The sequence below is a fragment of the Manis pentadactyla genome, chromosome 5 (genome assembly GCF_030020395.1).
Source record: "Manis pentadactyla isolate mManPen7 chromosome 5, mManPen7.hap1, whole genome shotgun sequence".
Classification (NCBI taxonomy): Eukaryota; Metazoa; Chordata; class Mammalia; order Pholidota; family Manidae; genus Manis; species Manis pentadactyla.
In genome coordinates, this window is record NC_080023.1 from 141,638,553 (window position 1) to 141,649,670 (window position 11,118).

Here is an 11,118-nt window from a genome sequence, read left to right on the forward strand (position 1 = left end):
ACTTGTTTCATGAGGATTGGGGAGAAAAGAAATGCAAAATTCAATGCTCAGTTGGTAATGGCTTTCTCTTAAAGATAAAAAATGGGACTGATTTACCACATGATGCCTTTATTTATTTTTCTGACCTAGACAAAAGGACACTGGATACTTCAAAAGGAAAGTTAGAAACTGATGTGTAGGAAGATTTTCTAGAAAGCCAAATCAACAAGCAGGGCTTGCATATACCATTCCACCAATTCTGGCAAAACAGCAGCAAATATGTGACTTGAAGACAAAAGCTGGCTGAAGTCACCAGTCTATCCCCCTGGTGACTATAATATATTTAACAGTAGATGTGTGTAGAATGGCATTAAAAACATCCTTTCCATCTTAGTGAAAAGTAAAGAATTTTAACTGTGATTTTATATATGTTAAATAGCTTGGCTTTATATGTGAAATTGACTTAAGTCACGCATAGGCAATTGTTTTTCATCTCTGAATGTAAACCTGCTTTTAGAAATGCTTTTCTTGAGACTCTTTTGATCCTCCATTAGCATTTTAATCCCCGACTCACACATAGGTGATAAAACAACAGGTCAGGAAAATAAATTATTTGCCAAAGTTTGTTAAGCTAGTTGGGGCGAACAAAGTGCTTCCTTGGGGCATAATTTTATTCTGCCATTTAGGGTGAATCTACACTCCTGAGTTGTCTTGATTATAACATTTGATCAATAAAAGGAGTTACTTACAGTGGTAGAATTCTTTTCTCTGCAAAGGGTAGTTGGTATCCTCACTCACTCATTTGTTTCCTATATACCTGGTTATATGCAATAGGCACTATTATAGGTACTGAGGATTCAAAGATGGTTAAGATTTTGCCCTTGCTCTCAAAGACTAGTCTGTTAAGGAAGAGAAATGCATAAGTACATAATTACAAAGCACTGTGATAGATCTTACAAGGGAGATGGGAACATTGCTCATTGATAAGAAGATGTAAATTTCTAAAAGCAAGAGTTGGAGGGATAACACTTCTACCTGATCCTGAATCTTAGGACCTTGTTTAATGATAGGAAGTTTTCAGAGTAGGGAAGAGGATTGGCTTGATAACTACTGCCATCCAAAAGATGTTGCTGTTTCTCTGTCACCCCCTATTCTGGCATTGTTCAATGAATTTTATAGTTGAGACTAGGTTTCTGGCCTAGGGGGTACCATGTTTCTTGAATTTTGCCCTGTTCTCCCTATGAGCAGTGGGAAATGGTCTCTATATATGGAAAGATCCTAATAGACTGGGACACTAGAATATAGACATGTACTTAAAGGAAATTTTAATGATATCCTACTTGATTACTATGGAAATAGAGACAAACTTATATATACAAGGATCTACTCTATCCTAGATATTTACTAAGTTCCTTGATAGCTGAAGCTGGTTCTTAATATGTATTCTGTTTATGATGTAGCAACCTCTCCATGGATACAAACCACTCAATACAAACCTTTAACCAATTGGCATATTGTAGATAGAGAGCCAAGCTCTTTTCTATGTTGGGTTAATGTCTTAGATTCTAAAAAGGATCCTCTGTGGAAACATGCCTTCTAAAATAGCAATACCTTAAAAGAAGATGCCCAGCAAAATGCACTGATGGCAGTAACATGCATGTTTTAACTACTGCTCTATCGTCAGTAACCAGTGTTTTCCTGGTACATGACAGATGCTCAATAAATATTTGTTGAATTAATTAATAAAGAGTGCCATAAAGAAACCTGATTTATGTTTGAGGAATACAGGGACAGTCATCTTGGAACTGGAAAAAAGTGGTTACATTCAGCAATTTCTCAGCCAAAAATCAGGAATACTATTTTGATTTCTAGTGTTATAGTGAAGTTATCATGGACTTTCCCATTAAAATAAAAAATTCACTGCACAGGACTACTGCATAATGCAATTGTTTGCCAGGTATCTTCCTAGCAGGCTTACTGGAATTTATTTTCTTCTACTTTCTGTTTATCAGTGAAGAAGCCACAGTGTGATTTACCTCTACCTAGCTGTCAGACCAAACTCAGACTAACTGAAGGGAAATTTAAGAAATATACCATTTTGCAATTTGCCAGTCATTCTTCAAAACTGTACAAAAGGTGAATTTGAATAAAGGAAATCAGCAATTTAATCTAAGTTTCTCCATTAAAGGGAATTCTGTCCAACTTGCAGGACTCTCAGAGCTCAACTGAGGGATTTCTCCTAGAATGGTAAAAATGCAAGAGGGCAGGGCAACTCTGGCCTCAGGGGTGTACCTATGAGGTTTTCATTTTCTTTCGTGCTGTCACCAGTAAATGACAGAAACCACTCACTCAAGCCTGCAGGCTTGAAAAGTCATTTCCCAAGTTGTGAGTAGTGTCATTTGAACATAGACAGCAATGGGTAGGTTGGGACCAGATGGTCATTTTGTAGAATCTACCACTTTAGGGGGAAAACAACCTTTCTCTTCAAGTATAAAATGGAGCACCCTGGAAGATGAGGTGAGTCAGCAGACAGTGCAGACATTCTCCATTTAAGACATGGAAATTAGCCATCTTTGGGTAACAGGAACCAAAGCAAATCAATGGCAACAAAACCCCAAAAGCAGAAGAAAAGATAACTGAGTTGTTTCAGTTTTTTCCCTTCACGTGGATCAGAATTTGGATTCTGTCACTAACTAAGCGAATCAAATATATTTTTCCATGACTCCAGAAAGCAATCCATAAATCTAGTGCAGCTGTCATTCAGCATCAATTCTGGCAGACACTATAATTCACTTTGAGTTTCTCTATAATGATTGTTGAGCAAAGAAGAGGAAACACTCACCCTTAAACGGCATCTCCCTCCCACCGTCTCTTTTTGGGGATTCAGATTGGTTCTTATTATCAGGTTATCACTACTGAGGCTGAAATCTGCATCAGCATCAAGAAAACCAGTCAGGCTCTCATCTTGTAATATTAGGTTTTACCAAGCAAGGTGGAAGGATGCTGAAATCTGAAGTAGGTATGGAGTTGTAGCAACAAAAAGAACGTGACTTTTCTGGAACATGTGAATTTAATTCATGCATGACTATGAATTTTACTGTTAAACATTGTCCTGTGGGATGCTAGCCTCTGATCTTTAAATCTCATTGGCTACCTTTGCTTCCTTCTCTCTTTCCCTTGTCCTTTATGAAATCTTATTTTACCACACTCCAAATTTGATTAGTTTTTGAGCTGGCTATTAATATCATGTGATTGAGGTCATAGGGAAATGTTAATTTTTAAGTACTTAAGAGCTCACAGATTCTATAAAAGCTTCTGTTTTCCCTTTTCTAAATGGCAGAGGAAGAGGGCCAGTGAGGAAATAGCAGCAAATAAATTGCTTTTAACTCAGACAGGAGATGATCAAAAGATGGTCTAGAAAGGAATTTTAAAAAACAGTTAATTAGGTCAAAAAAAGAATTACAAAAAGTTTAAGCAGGTTGTAGGAAACAGGCTGGGCCACAGAGCCGTAAATATGATTGAGAAGGACAGGAGAGCCTTAAAGCAGAGATGACTTATATCAGGACTTTGAGGGAAAAGGCAGGATTTCTTAAGTCTGATCAGAAAGACTTCAGAAAGATGATGTCAAAGAAATTGTTCAGAAAAAAAGAGAGAGATCAAGAAGGGAAGTTGCAGATGTAACTGATCTTATGAGCGGGTAGAGAGTTAGGTCAGTTACTGAAGCAGGATTAAGGCACTGCCAGCTGAGACCATCAGGTTGCTGGACCCAGAGCTATTATCCGGAGTTTTCAACACTGATTCATTGACTTCTGAGTGGCAGGGGTATCGGGAAACATTAGTTCTGTCATTCTACAGACGAAGAAACTGAATTCAATAGTGGTTAAGTGACTGACTTAAATATAGCGTGATTCCAAAACAAGAAATTATAGTTGTTCAGGGCTAAAACCAGGTCTCCTGGCTTTTGATCAGCAACCTTGCCCTCACACCCTGCAGCCCAACTGAGGGGGGGGAAATATTGCAAAAAACAAAAAATCATGTATGTTCTCTGTGCCTCATTTGGCCAGTATTGAATATGTGGATGATGCAAGAGGTAGCATGGTATACAGTTAAGAGTAAATTTTGTCTCTTCTCTGTGATGTTAGAAAAATTACTTAGCCTTTCTCTGCCTCACTTTCCTCATCTGTAAAATGGAAATAACAACAGGACCCTGATTACAGGGTTGTTACGAGGATTCAGTGATCTAGTGTAGGTAAAAACTTTTAGAATCAGTGGCTCACTCTTCTCCCTCACAGGCCTATTCTGATTAATCACAGCTTTGGGTGTCTCTGTCCTTCTAAGTCAGACTTACGGCTTACTAAATCTTATCTAATATTATACATGAACTCACTCAGCTATGGTTTGCATCATTCATTCAGAAATCAGTAACTGCTTGGATTTTTATATTGGGTGAAGTGCTTTGAGATCCTTGTGAAGAAAATCATGTAGAATGGAGTAGCTATTATCATTACAGCAATGGTAGCAGTTCCGAAGACTTCATAGTGCAGCTGGGGTTCTCTGGAAATTTCTCTGAAACCTCTTCCTCTTGTAAGACAAACTTTAAAAAAAAATTCTTTTCTCCACTTACCTTGTCCTACTTCATCAATGCTATGTTGTATCTCCTCCCTCCCTCTTACTTGACACTTGTAAGGCCCTCTGTTTTCAACTCAATAACCACAAGTCTGACCTCCTCCTAAAGCATAAAATGTCACTACAACCCAATTTCCCCCAGGGAGTCAACTTGAAAATCAACATGTTACCTAAGGATGTTTCTCCTGCCAGTGTTTTGATGAAGAACAAGTGAGGATAGTCCCCTGACACTTTAGAGTGAGAACTGAAATAGCAACAAGATTTATGTCTGCAACTGCCATTTATTCCTGCACATGAAGCCATTGCCTATTTTGGTTTGGCAGTTCCATCAGTATTTGGAATTTTCAAGCTCCACTGTGAGTAGCAACCACAAGATTAAAAATGAAAATATAGTTCAGACCTTGAGCTAGCCCTGGAATGGGGGTAATAAGCAAAAGCCAGCTAGGATGGTAGGGAAAGAAATATATTGTCCACCTCACCTCACTTTTTCAAAATTTTACCATAGCATCTCCTCTCCCCACCCCTTGCGCCCCACCCCACCCCACTACCTAGTTCTAGCCTCTCGGGGTTAGTTCTGCAAGTCACACTGTCTGAAGCATGCACAGAAACCTCATCTTTTTCAGCCAGCCAGCCAGTGTATCTGACAATGTAGAATACTCACAAGCTGGAAGAGAGTGCTCTGCATGGTTTTTATTCAAGTGAGCTTTCTGTGTACCTTTCATCCCCAGATTCCTCACCCACTTTTCAGTCTCTCTGGTAGGTGTTCATGTTGAATAATTTGTTCTGTTTGAAACTTACAACTAACTTCTGGGCAGGACTTCTAAGTCCATGGGTATGCTGAAGACTGACCTTAAAAGATGCCTAAATGAGGCCTGATTTTTTTTTTAAGTTAATCATCCTTTATGATACCAAATTGCTCCTTTCTGTTTCCGGAAGAATGCAAATTTGATCCCTTCTGTCAATAACAATTCCCAAATGTTAAAAAGGACCTGGTTGCTTTATTATATCAGCTTCTGCTCAGAAGGCAACTTTAGAGAATAAAGCACCAAGTGCTCAGTTTGTCATTCAAGGCCTTCCACAGAAGGCTCCAACTCTCCATTTCCTCTACACAAACTTCCCACTCCATCCAAATATTTTTAGGATTTAACTTCTCCATGGTAAAATCTCCCAATAATTCACAATTTTATTTTTACTTTGTTAAACATGAACAACCACACATGCACAAACATAATACAAAATGCCCTATAATTATTTTATAAGACATTCCTAAACTCTAGGTATTAATCCCAGATTGATAGTTATCAATCAGAAGATTAATGTTTCTGCTAGTGGCTTGTGCTTGCTGCAACTTTTACTTAGCAGATCTCCCTCACCTTTCCCCAACTTCCCAGCTAGCTGAAGCCCCACCTCCTCTCTCAGATTATTCTAGTCCACTGAAATGTTGTCTTCCTCAGAATTTACATTCCTTGTTTTTGGTCACATTCACTTGGCAAATAGAATTATTTCCTTGTGATTTCTCTTCTACTGTTTCATTGCATTTTCACCCTGATATTATTTATTAATTTTTATTGTTTATTATTTTCACTAAGATTACTAGATACTAAATTTTATGAGGTCAGAGGCCTCTAAGCATGAGACTTTATATTTTCCTTGGGGCTCATTTATGTATCTGGTGCCCACTGATTGGTCAGTATCTTCCCATCAGGTTAGTCCCTGCTGACAAGGAATGACATTGCAGAAATGTTTCTAGTGCTGAGGCTGAAGACACCAATTTTCTTACCTTCATAGAATTGTAAAGCAGTTTCATAGTGTAAGAAAAATAGTTTATTCATGGTGCATCAAATAAAAGGCAGATTATCTGTTTTTAATCCTTCATGTCTCCTCTCTCAACCTCTTTCTCAAATTATCTTTCATTTCTACTAATCATCAAAACCTACATGTTCTGCTAAAGGCTGGCTGCTATGGGAAGAGAAGCCACTAGCAGAAACATTAATCTTCTGATTGATAACCATCAATCTGGGGTTAATACCTAGAGTTTAGGAATGTCTTATAAGATAATTACAGGACATTTTATATTGTGTTTGTGCATGTGTGGTTGTTCATGTTTAACAAAGTAAAAATAAAATTGTGAATTATTGGGAGTTTTTACCATGGAGAAGTTAAGAAGTTATACATTGTTTCATATTCTGAATGCCAAGGTGGTAATGCAGAAAATGACAATGAGCAAACAAGCAGGTACCATCAGAGGGTCTGTGTAAATGTTTCTTGGCACATTCGTATGTCCATCTGCTCCTGCCTCTATCTCATTTTTTTTTCCTGAAGCTTATCAATAATGCAAATGTTAAATTCATGCTTCAATTGCTTTTGTCTTTAATTTCTCAGTAAGCTTTTCTAGGATGAGCTCCATAATTGTGCATTTCACCACTTCCTCCCAGATCTGTGCCCTTTGCCAGTTTCACCGCAGTGCTCTACCTCCACTGCCCCCACCTCAGTCTTCCACTAGCAAACAAATCCAGCAGTATTACTAATGTCCAAGCACGTAATTCCGGAAGCGTTAGGTTTTTTTCACTTGACGCAACTACGCAGAGAGCTGTCTGGAAATGGCAACGTTAAGTCAAAGCATTTTTTAACACTCTCATGCACCTTTTCTCCCCTCATCCTATCCCTAAACAATAGTTGTTTATTTCATCTGTGGGTTGCAGAGTTATAAAATTCTTCCATGCAGTTACATACTTTTGAATAATAATTTTATACCCATTTACAATAACAGATCAATATATACTTATGTAGAAACACATGGTTACCCATAAAAATGAAAAACACTAGGAAATAAATAACTAGGAATGAAAGTTCCTTCTCTGTGTGGAGAGGGTATTTTAGCACCTCTAATATATAAATTATTGGAGTAATGACTGACTAAACACAATCCAAGATCTGTTGAGGCTTTTCAGGGGATCCTGATAGCATTTCTTTAAAGTGCTGTATAAATGTTCTTACATATGATGCTGTTACTCATATTTAACAACTACTCAAATAGTACAATTTTGCACCTGGTCATTTTATGCCAATTTTATCTATATCATACAGCTGGAAATATCCCTGTGATAATTTTTTGTTCATTCAGAGGCTACAAGCCTCAGAGTAGAAAATGGTTAAAGTACTTATCACCGCCTTGGCAAAATCCCGCAGTGCTGTAATAGAAATTGCAGTGGGTCTTTAGGTCAGAGTCCAGTTTCAGCCTAACACTGTGGCCCTTTTGCCTGCATTACCCGGAAGGACACAGTTGGATTCCTCTGAGGAAAACCGGTTTTACATTGTCAAGATTAGAGATTAGAAACTAGGAGCCTGAGATTATCTATGTCCACTCATTCTGAAACCATGGCCAAAGTGGTAAAATCTGTACTCTATAGGACTTGTAATATTTCTCAAAGATGTACTTTTCTGGCTTGTGTGTTTGTGTTAATGCCTAATTACAAAGATAGGGGACAGGAAAGAGGAAGAGTGCTTCATCCTTAAAGTTGATTCTGCTTATTCGACTACCCCTGTATTTTTATCAAGTAGAAGTATATATGGAGATACATCATTCCATCAATAGATTGTGTTGGCATCTTCATATGTACCTCATTCATGTCCACCCATGTAGATGGAATCTACTGTAAACAGATCTACTCTGTGTTAAAACAAACAAACCCTTGATATCCGACTGTAAGATAAATGCAGATTTTTAAAAAGTGTGTTTTCCTACCTTAAAAAGGGGAGGAGGGCAACACTGGAAATTTTCACAAGTAGACTTTTTTTTTTAAGCTCTTCAGGAGTTGAAGATGGGAGCAGGTAATTGCCTGCAAAAGAGTCCCTGTGGACAGTATTTATTTTTTCTTTCTTTCTTTCTAACTTACTATGTCTGCTCTAATAGGCGTCTCTGTGAAACCAGGGTCTCAGAGAGGCAGTTTTGCCTCCAGCCCTGACCAGGCGTCTCTGCCTTAGGTAGACGCGGCGCTGCGGCCGGACCACTGTCCGCGGTGCTGAAAGGTCTTGGGAACCGGCGCGGTTCTCGGTATTGCTGTCCAGGGTGCTGAGTGCCTGACGCCGCAGTCCCCGAGGCGAGCCCACCCCACCAGCCCTCGGCAGAGCCCTCCCACCCAGCACAACTCGCCCGCCTCCCTCCAGCCTGCAGTTGCCGTGAAGCGGGCTGCATAAATCAAGTCCGTAGGGCACAGAGGCTGCTGTCGCGGCTGCAGCTCAGCCTGCCCGGGGCGGGAACTCCCCTTTCTCCGTTCTCCTCCCCAGCGCCCACACCCTGCCTTCTCCTTAATTCTTCCCTGGATAATACAGCCCTAACGACAACAGTCATAATAATAAGGTCAGAACTACAGGGTTTGTTTGTTTTGGTCTACAGAAAAAATAACCAGCAGCCTAAACATCTCTGAAAACTGCATCGCAAAATGGAAGAGAGAGGGTCCCACTACTATTTAAAAAGAGTAAGTTATTATTCGGTACCCTTGAGCTTCCTCCCTTCGCTCTTATCTGTAGTGTCCCCATTCATCCCTTCCCCAAGCAGCTCACCTCGAAAATACTTTATAAAGCTACAGGCGGGAGTCCAGCCAGACGCGCACGCACGGAATACCGCACCCTAGTTGCACAAATACTTGTGTGTACCCAAGCCCAGTTTGTCTCCCCAGCTGCGGCCGGCCCTCTCTGGGTATGCAGCCAACCAGAACCAGAACCACGACCTGGGGAAGGGGATCCTTACCTTGGCTTCTCCAGAGGCTGGAGTTCGCTGGCCCCAGCAGGTTCCAAGTGTGGATGATCCGCCAAGCAAGGAGGGAAGGAAAGACAGCGCCTGACCTCCCCGAGGTTTCGTCCTCAATGCAACGTGAGCTCTGCCCTCATCAAAGATGGCCGTCCCTTTTGACGTCAGCAGCTTTTAATAGCCTTCTCCTGGAGGGGCGGGTAGGAAGTGTGGTGGGGGAGGGTGGAGCGGGGACGCGGGTTGCGGGGGGAGGAGGGAGGAGCTACGACGTGCACAGCGCCTGACTCAGCTCCCTGTGCGCTTTACTGCAAACCCTTGTATTTTAATCTTTTATAAACACCCGAACTGGACGATTCTTATGACTCCATTTTAACACCCGATCTCTGGCAAACACATTTATCTCGCGGCTGGTTTTCTGATATTGTTTTATTTATATATGTGTGTGTGTGTGTGTACTTGCATGTACGTGTATATGTATGTGTATGTGTGACACATTCGATTATATATGTATATACATATATGTATATTTTTATATTTATATAACGCTTCCCCTGCTGAATTGAGTCTTTAGTTGAGTCAGATGAGAGAAGGCAAAGGAGATGTAAAGGTGGTGGGGGCGGGGAATTTCAGCACAGTTTTTTTTTTCTAAAGAAGAGGGTCCGAAGGGGCATCCCTGTCAACCATCATCAGCTCCATATATGGTCAGGCTACGTGGGTTGCGATTTCTACGAGCGATTTCTTCATTTTGTCAAAGGAACATTGAGGGCTTGGAGTTCGCATTAATGTGGTCAGTTGGGGAGAGAGAGACACCTGATTTTCAAGTACGTCAGAGCAACTATCTCTGAGTATCAAATAACTCGGGGGAAGGAGGACGGAAGGGTAGTTAACTCAAGCCGCGTAGGTTTGCTGGAATTCAAGGAATTGAGAATTGTTTGCCGATGGCAAAATATAGATAACTTTTGTTTAATTTACAATCGGAGCCTGGGGTCTTATGTTGTGTTTCTTAGGAATTGTCCACAAAGTCGACTACACGATTTATAGGTTTGTCCAGACTTCTGAGGAAAAATTTGGAGGGCTGCGGGTTCAAGGGTCGCCGGGACGCTACAAAATTCTGTTGGTTCTTTCAGGACGCAAACCCTGGGTACCAGCAAAGGTTGGCTTAGGGGCTCTTTGATGCTGAAAACGGGGCGTGGGAGAGAAAAGCTACTTGTGCTGGTCATATGAGATATTAAAAATAGTAATCATAAAGTAATAATCCCAGTTGTCCTCCTTCATTGTACATTGGGCGTCCAGGGAGGGCGGAGAGGGGTATATGCAAATAGTTTCGCGGTGGCAGCCTCTCTGATGATTCACAGGTGTTGGGGAGGCTGTCGCGGGGCTCTCCGCGGGGAGGGCGAGCTAGGAAGCGCGTGGGAGGTGGGGGACCTCGACTGAGGAACTGTTTGTACTTTTCCGGGAAGGATGTGATTAGAAGTCGTGACTCGCAATGTTAAAACTTGATGGCCTCTTTTAGGCGATGGAAAATCCTGTCTCAGGTCCGGAAAAACAACGCACCAGGTCTCCCCCTCCGCCCCACCCGCCACCCCCAGTCTGAAAGCTAAGCTTAGCTTTTTCATTGCTAGCTATTGGAGAGAAAGAAAGAAAAAGAGGGGGAGGGAGAGAAAGAGAATCCTAAGAAAGAAAAAGAAGAAAGCAGAGTTGTAAAGGGGGCGTTTAAAGCAAGTAGAGCGTTAAACATTTAATAAAGGATGCGTTTAACTGAA

At 40.9% G+C, this 11,118-nt stretch overlaps 1 protein-coding gene across 3 annotated transcripts in view; it reads right to left on the bottom strand.

The window, feature by feature from the left end:
* Positions 1-9,499, bottom strand: part of SNAP25 (synaptosome associated protein 25) — a 74,925-nt gene extending 65,426 nt beyond the window's left edge. The window contains exon 1 of one of the 3 annotated variants that reach the window (XM_036876199.2): positions 9,356-9,499. The gene's annotated coding sequence lies outside the window, so the exon portion shown is untranslated. Of the gene's footprint in view, positions 1-9,168; positions 9,191-9,355 lie in introns of those variants that run through there. The other 2 variants (XM_036876196.2, XM_036876197.2) reach the window with 2 other exon arrangements.
* Positions 9,500-11,118: the final 1,619 nt, after the last annotated feature.